The 8,302-nt window shown below is 39.2% G+C and overlaps 1 protein-coding gene across 7 annotated transcripts in view; it reads left to right on the top strand.

The window, feature by feature from the left end:
• AP1S2 (adaptor related protein complex 1 sigma 2 subunit) overlaps window positions 1-8,302 on the top strand; it is a 54,811-nt gene that overhangs the window by 34,772 nt on the left and 11,737 nt on the right. For 3 of the 7 annotated variants that reach the window (XR_002098872.1, XR_002098873.1, XR_002098871.1), the window contains exon 5: window positions 3,186-3,280. The exons of 3 other annotated variants lie outside the window; for them this stretch is intronic. The gene's annotated coding sequence lies outside the window, so the exon portion shown is untranslated. Of the gene's footprint in view, window positions 1-3,185; window positions 3,281-3,786; window positions 3,830-8,302 lie in introns of all 7 variants that reach the window. One more of the 7 variants, XR_002098874.1, reaches the window with a different exon arrangement.

The raw sequence follows: 8,302 nt of genomic DNA, 5'->3' as shown, positions 1-8,302 counted from the left end.
GGGGGGGGGGGGGGGTCCCATCTCTCCCCACCCTTTCTAACATCCACGTCATGCACAGCTGAGCTCCGCACTCCCGCTGCCCCCTGTACATGGGCTCCACACTCCCACCTGCCCCAGCCCCGTGCTCTGCACTCCCGCTAGGCTGTAACCCCTTTCCCCACCCCACAACTGCTTCCCTGCTGGGAACAAGCAGGATGCCAGGGAAGCTGAGCAGGTCCCTTGGAGGCTACAACAGTGGCAGAAGCAGCCCTACCCAGAAACTGTGTGCTAGCTGGGCAGGCCCTTCCACCCAGAAGGTTGGAAGTGAGGTGTGCGAGATGGCCAGGGTACAAATTAGTTGGTGGACACCCACAGGCTGGATCAAATTGCATGGCAGGCCAGATCCAGTCCGTGGGCTGTGTTTTGCCCTCCCCTGCTCTACAGGGTGCAATGCACTGCTGTTTAGCAATGCGAGACAGAGCTGGAGTATCAGATTCAGTATGGCCACAGTAGCTCAGCTGAAGTATCAGGTTAAGAAACTCTGCTTCCTGACAGGGCTAATTAATCCAAAGAGGATGATGCAGTAACCTGGCTAAACAGTTTCTGGTACCCTAACCTGCTCTTTTATGTTTACACAATTCTAATTTGTGCCATGTAGAGATATATACACACACAAAGAAAATCCTTGACACCAAGAACTCACATAAGCTAAAACAGAAGGGAAGAAAAAAAACCCACCAAGATCTAGCTGAAGAACAAATACAGTATTATTTTTCCTCTGGTGTTTTGTAGCCTTATATATCGAATACATATGTGAATACATAATTTAGATGTAAAGTCAATGGGGAAAGGCTTGAAATACTGCACTATGGCAGGTGTATATCACTTGTATATGAAAAGGAGTTGGAAGAAAAACTAGTTTTATCCCCCACCCCTTCTCGGAGTTGACATTTTAATTACTGTTCTTTTCAGTTCTGTATCTTTCAAGAGAAGTACACATTTTAATGAAATGTAGATTATAAAGGAGTGTCATTCTGTTTGAAGCATCAGATTTGAAAGACAAAAAGAGTAGCCTTACAGTAAAGCAGAACCTTCTCCAATCAGTCAGTATGTTTAGTAAAATCACTGAATGACAGCTCCACTGACTAAAATCCTCGAAACAAAGTGCATACAGTAACACTGCAAGCATCTTCACATTATCCTGACGCTTTGTTCCATAAGAGGCTAGAGACACAAGATCTCTAGGGACAAACCAGTGGTTCAGTCTGTAGAAAGAGTCCATCCTTAACAGGTCTGCAGTGACGGTTAATAATTATTATGCTATGGTAGGGTTGCTGGGTTATTTTGAGGGGGGGGGGGGTTCCTTCTGATGTACTTGCTGTTCACTGAAACTGGGGCTCATACCACAGAAGCTACTTTGCAGCTGTCAGATGGTAGAGACTCAGTTATAGTAATGCATAACTCTTAAAAGTCTTTAAATAGAAAGCATTATAATAGAGATTTCTTATATCACTTTAATTTTGCATGGCTGCCTGTTCTTAAAATTAAATTTAACACTAATGAAGCAGGATTTTTCCATATGGCGCATATAATCTGCAGGCATTTATTTCCCATTTCATTTTTAATTATGTTAAACTTCAGAAAATCAATTTTATTTCCTTGTATTTTTTCATTCAAACACCCAAATTTGACACCCAATTCCATGCCAGAAAAACTTAAAAAAAAAAAAGAGAGAGAGAAGGGAGATGCAATAAATACAATTTTGGGAGAGGCAGGTCTGTTGAGAAGATTGTAAAGGGCTACCCTTGCGGTCCTTAACAGCTTACCAAGACTCATTAAGTGGCCCTCCAGCCAAAATAATTGCCTGTCCCTGCTGTAGACATACCCTGCATCTCCTGCAGCCTCAAGTACATTGTAACTTGTTGTTTTTGATCTGTAGTTTTTGTTATGCCTATTTCTAAGGAGAAGAAATTTGTAAATCTCCTAGTTCAATCTCCAAGTTGGAGTTTTTAAAGACTTGCTAAATTGATTGCATATTTTAAGGTTTTGTGCTAGAGAGCCTTTATAACTTAAAGCATGAAAAGAATTTTGCTAAAAAGGACTGTTTACCAATTTTTTTAAAAGTAATTTTCTTTCTTAATCTAAGTAGTTTGATAATGAAGTGATACTTGCATATTAAGCCATCTACCATTACATTTCTGCATCTGGCACTGAGGTCTAAAATAATTGCTGTGGCCCTCCCCCCACATAAAACTTGGCTGTTGGTAATGCTAACCACAGGATAAGTGTTGAAAAACATAGGTACATGACTTGGATTAAAATACTTTGTCTAAACTGCATCTGTGGTAGTGTGGTATTTAAGTGAACTTGTGAAACAATTTTTGCTTTATACTAGTGTTGCTCTCATTAGAGAAGTATTACCAGTAAATTAATTTTCTGTGTAAAGTTCAGTCACAGGGAATTTAAATAATTGCAAATTCTTGTGTTAGCCTCTTACCTGATAGTCTTTAAATGTTTATGGTTGTAATAGTGAACAATTCATATTACACTTTTAAGAAAAAGTTTATGGCATTATGCACCAGCAAAGAAGAGTGCTACGGAGAAGCATGATGTCTTCACTGTTTTTATCCTACAACCCAAAATGGATGTAATGTAGTCACCCTAGTGCACCAGTGGGTGCATGCTAGTAAGCAGTCATGCTAGTTCAGTATGCCCAGAACTGAACTAAGCCGGTTGTAGCACATCTGTTTTTGGGGTGAAGCCTGCATGGAAAAGCCATTGAGCTTTCTAGTGTGGACCTTTGACAGTATATACGTGCCATCAGGAGCGAGTTGCTGACCATAAATCTCAAAAGTTCTAAAATACCTTTAAACTAAAACATTGTATTTCTATGTTAAAACATCTTATAAACCAATGCGAGTTTGTTTTTGTTTTTTAAAAGAAACTTATTGGAATCCTATAACCAATGTTTTTCACTATATTTTTGCTAGTTGGATTCTTTTCAACAATAAACTTTTGGTTAATCTAATTAAATGATGTGTTTCCTTGAAAATCAGTAGCAGTTGAAATATGTTAGTGTTATAAGTAATTAAATTTATTTTTGTGTGAAGTTTAGAAACCTTTTCCTAGTAATACTTAAACCCAGCTGTAAATAGTTTATTGAAGTGGTCACTATAAAATGTTCACTGCTGATTTTGTATTTGTAGAGCCAGAATGAAGACTGGGGAGGTTTGTCTGAGGATATCTTATGATTAAGAGCATTCTAAGGCATTAGCCCTTTTGACCCCCATCTAAATTATTGGTAACTACCAAATTTACCATTTTGGTGGCATGGATTAAATGGGTGCTATGCAGAGACTGTTGCACGCGTAATGAAATCCTTGCAAGGATAATAAAGAGAAATAATGGGTGATGGGCTTAACCGTATGCAACATTTGCATGATGGTATTTGGAGAGTGTTTTGAGTGTTCTGTTTTATTTTCCTTTTTATACTAACAGCATCAGTTTGAAGTGCGTGACTTCTGTGGGCTTTGTTTTGGTGTTGGTAATTAAGTGGGTTAATTGAGGCTAGAGAAATGGGTACCAAAACTAATTACTAAATAGATGTTTGGCTTTTATACTTATAATCAACCCACTTAAATATTTATATTTTCTGAAAAATGAGCTTTTACATCTGCTATGCAAAGGAAGTGGGCCCTAATATAGAATGGGTGCTGCTGCAATTGATTGTATATCTAATGCCAGATGCTGCATGACAGAACAAAGCTTATTTGCATATATAGTGCATTGCAACATATTTTTGTGCAGGCCATAAGAGATGAATACATTGTGGCAATACTACAAAGAAAAGGTAAGACTTTCCTTAAAAACAAAGCTAAAACACTAGAGTTGTCCAGTTATAAAAATCTAACTAGGTAGGAGTTATTGTCATTTGTATAACTTAGTTATACAAATATTACATACCGTAACACAAATTATAGTCAATAAATCATCTTTTGCATTTGTTTAGAATAAAAGTAAATAAACTATATTTCACTGACCAAATGAATTCAACTTGGTGAATATATACAGCCAAAATTTTGCAAATATTAAAATTTATCTTTAAGAAAAAAACATTTAATAAATTTGATATTTAAACCACTTTTGATTGTTCATTACTAGTTCTGTTTAGTTATATGGTGTATAATTTCAATGGTTACATTATATATGTGTGATTTTCACCTTTTACAATGTAAACAGTTTCACTGCTGTTCATGTGGTGACTGCAGTAGTCTCAAGAATGTTTGTAAAGTTGTGCCCTCAACGAGCCTGGTCTGCGGTACAAACTTTTACCCTACCTGTGAAGAGCTTGAGTGGTTTTATCTAAAAAATGTAGCTTGAGAGGGTACATTATTGCTCTCTAAATCAGTGTTTTAGATACCCGAAAGGGAGAAGAGCTGCTTAACTGAAAGATGATGTTGACACAGGAACAAATGGGTATACATAACTATAACTTTAGGTTAAAAATTAAAAGACTTCTAATAATCTGAAGAGCAAAATTCTGCTAGTAGGAGTAGTGAGGGTAAAACCTAACTATTTATCAAGGTAAAACTTGATAAATTTAGAAATGGGATAATATTCTTTAGGTATACTGATAGTAGTGTACTGGATTTGATGACTGAGATTCCTCTGAGTCCTATGTTCCTAATGTACTTTCCAGTAACTGTAATGGGCATGATGCTGAATAAGGTTTAGTGGTCACAGCAGACTAGGACACAGTGTTCTCGGCTCAATTTGTCCTGGTCTCTGCTGCCCACTAAATTGCATTCAGCATCTTTTTTTGAAGTGGAGGAGGGGAAAGGAGGAGGGTTCAATATTAGTACGGGAAGAGAGGAATTGATAAGTTTAGAAGATAAAGATAACTGAGTACATATAAACCAAAACAAAAGGAAACAGTACAGAATATAAAGTTGGGATAGGCTTCCTTAAAGAATAAATGTTCATAATTGCTGTTGGGTCTGTTCCCCCCTCCCCCCAAATATTTTAATCTTGTTAATTAGGCAAATAGAACATAGCTGAATTAGAAAGCTTTGCAATATTTTCTTCATGAAAATGTTAAACTCCCATATTTGCTCTGTAGGATGTGCCGTTAGATGAATTCTTGGGACATAATATATTGTTGTAATCTCAGATGTGGCTTTAGAAGTTCAGCTATTCATGAGAGGCTATTTAGGGAAATAATATAGCAGACACAGATATTCACAGGATATGAAGGACATTAATTTGTGGTGTGCTCAAATTGGAAACATTAAAAAATTACTTCTGCCCACACCCCAAGCGAAGTGGGCTTGGAGATGCTTCAAAAAGAAATAATTTCAACCAGGGAACATGTATACAGCCTCTGTGATGCCCCCTGGCTGGAACATTTCAGAACTACTGTGGCTGCATACAGCCCTAACTCTCCAGTCATGGGGGTCAGAAAATGTCTCTTGGTAGTGGGGAAGGAAGCGGATCCCTGCCACCAAGATCAGAACCAGGGATCCTGGTTTTCTCTGATTTTAAAAAAAAATACCCAATTTTTGGGTTAGAAAAATGTGGATTTTAGGTTTACTTTTTTGTGATTAATATGAAACACTACTATATAAACAAATATGTATTGAAGGTGTTTCATTTTGATCTCAGAAAAATGTGGATTTAGGGTTACTTCTTTTAACCTGAAAATTGGGGATTTTTTTTATCAGAAAACTAGGATATCTGATTTATAAGTCTATGGCCCCAGTCCCCTTCACCTCTCCGTTGCACACCAGAGTGAGGTAGAGAAAATTGGGACTGAAGACCCCAGCTGCAGAACCCTGAGTGCTGGAGCAACCAGGACCCAAGGGAGCCTAGTGTCTGCAGTCTGGTAGGCTGGCTGTGCAGCCTGGTCTCCCTCCCCTCTGAAGGCCAGGGTTAGGGGGCAAAGCAGAGTAAAATCTGAGTTCTTGAGGAGCTGAGTCCCCATCCCCACGCACATGTAAAAAGAACTGAAATGCTTTAAAATAGTACCTTGTTTTAGAGCATTTTAGCTGCTTTTGTAATGTTTCAAAGCGCATGTACAGTTGTAGAGCTGGCCGTTTGAAGTGTTTCAAAAGTTTTGAAACCTTTCAGTTATTTCAGCCCACAACCTGACAGGTTTCTTAAGCATTTTGTGGTTTCAGTGTTCCTAAAAATCAGAAGTGCCTGAGTGTTAGCTGCCTGAGAGGTAGAAGTGATGAGTTTCCAAGAAGCAGTGTCGGCTGGAGTGTGGAAAAGGTTCAGTACTATTAGGAAACTTTCATTTCCTAGAATTCTGACATGTAAGCAAAGGCAGTCAGTTGCTTGAAGTGAAACTTGTTTGAATCTTGTATTGTTATTGGATGCAAACAAATTTCTGAGTATAGCTTTGAGAACCAGTTGTGAGCCTTGGATGATTTTTCTGTTCCTTGCACATTCTTTTTTCTTTACTGTAACTGCAAAACGTTGGTGTTACCTGATGTGTTTTTAATAGAGTTAAAATAAATAAACATGAAACTTATGTACTTATAAAATGTAATTGTTGTTTTGGACCTGTACTGGGCAGTGAAGTTACAGGCTCTGTTACAAAGCTTGTTCCCATTTGTCTATTCTTCCTAGCATGCATAGTCATTCATGTTCAAGTTAAATAGCACTCTGGATAACCTGAGGTTTTCTCTACAGAGTTATGAATAAGTCAGTATGTGGACACTTTTATTTTGGAATATCTTGTTCCCATTGGGCACGTCCAGATGTGCGTCCATGTTTGGTTCCCTGGGAACAAGTAACAGCAGCTCACTTCTTGCCCCTGGGGAATGCCCATGCCACCTGCGCTTTGAAGCTCGCAGCAAGTTTCCCTGGGTGGCATAGGAGATGGGGTCTCCTATGCCTGGGGTCCTGGGGGCTTCCTAGACCTGCAGCTGTGGTGATCCTGCCAGGCAGAGCCTGGCCAGCAGCTGCATTGCAGCTCTGAGGGGCCTGGCTCCACTTCTTAGCACCACATGCTGCCCGAGCATACGCTGCTTCTGGTTTTTTTCCCCAAGTTTTTCTTGTTCTTGTTGTTGGTTTTTGGGGGGTTTTTTTGTTTGGTTGGTTTTTTTGACCCCTGGATATCCAGGGGTCAAAATGGGGGGAAGGGGAACAGAGCAGCACACGCTAGGCAGCATGCCCTTGCAGTGTGGAGAACTCCAGACTGCGTGATATGTGGAACTGCAAACGTGTTTGCGGCGCCACATATTGCATGCCTGAATTCATCTGGATGCACCCGTTGAGTCTAACCAATGGATTAAGTAGCTTCTTTCTTTAAGTTCATATCCTCACTTATCCTGTGTTGGAGTTTGTCTACATTTGAACGTTAAGTGGAATGAACTTTGTGTTCTAGAGGACTGGCAGGGAGATCTTTGCATACAGAACAGGTATTAGATTCTGTTTTAGCTTACTATGGCCACAATAGCTCTTAGGTTCAAATTCTGATTGGGATCCTGTTGTGCTAGGGGTACTGTGCTAATCACATGGAGACGGTCTACGCCTTGAATTCTAAGGCAGGGGTTGGCAATATTTTTGAGCAGAGTGTCAAAAACAACTGCAACCTTATAAGATGTTAGCCTATCAGGGGTGGACGACAGGGTACCTGTGAGAGGCCTGATCCTTGTACTGGCAAAACGGCCCCATCCCCTTCCCCAAGGTACACATGCTAAGCAAAATGCCCTTGTGTGCCACACTCTAGTACACATGCTGGGAGTTGCCTACCCCTGATTTGGGGTGTAGTTACACAAAGAAGTTACCACAATGTTAGGTGTGAACTTGTTGCACCTCACTTGCTCCTCTGTACTGCCGGCTTTATGCTTTTACCCTATGATAAATATGCAAGAGTTTATTTACTGAGCTACCTGGCACTTACTGTGGAACAAGTGTATAGACACGGGCAGTTATGGCAGAGTATATGATGTGCTACAAGTTTGTATGTCAGTCACCTTGTGACTTGCTTTTATGTCATCATCCATAGTTGTATAGACTAGTTGCATGCATTGTTAGATAACTTAAAGATAAGTTATACATATATTACACACACAAATCCCATTACATGTAATAGAAGTAGTATTTGCATGCCACGGTATCGTTTCAAATAAATGATTCTGACTGGTTAAAATTGTAGTTTCAATTGCAAGTGTGTGTTTTGCCTGAAGCAGAGTTGCACAAGTATTTAAAGGAGTAGTTGTACTACAATTGGCAAGAAAACTGAAGAAAAATGCTGATGCATATGTAGGAACGTTCCTTAGTTGCATTTTTTTTTTTTTTTTTTTTTTTTTTTTTT

This window comes from Gavialis gangeticus, unplaced genomic scaffold (assembly GCF_001723915.1).
Source record: "Gavialis gangeticus isolate Ggan-Ray unplaced genomic scaffold, GavGan_comp1, whole genome shotgun sequence".
Lineage (NCBI taxonomy): Eukaryota > Metazoa > Chordata > Crocodylia > Gavialidae > Gavialis > Gavialis gangeticus.
This window is presented reverse-complemented; position numbering and strand designations above follow the sequence as displayed.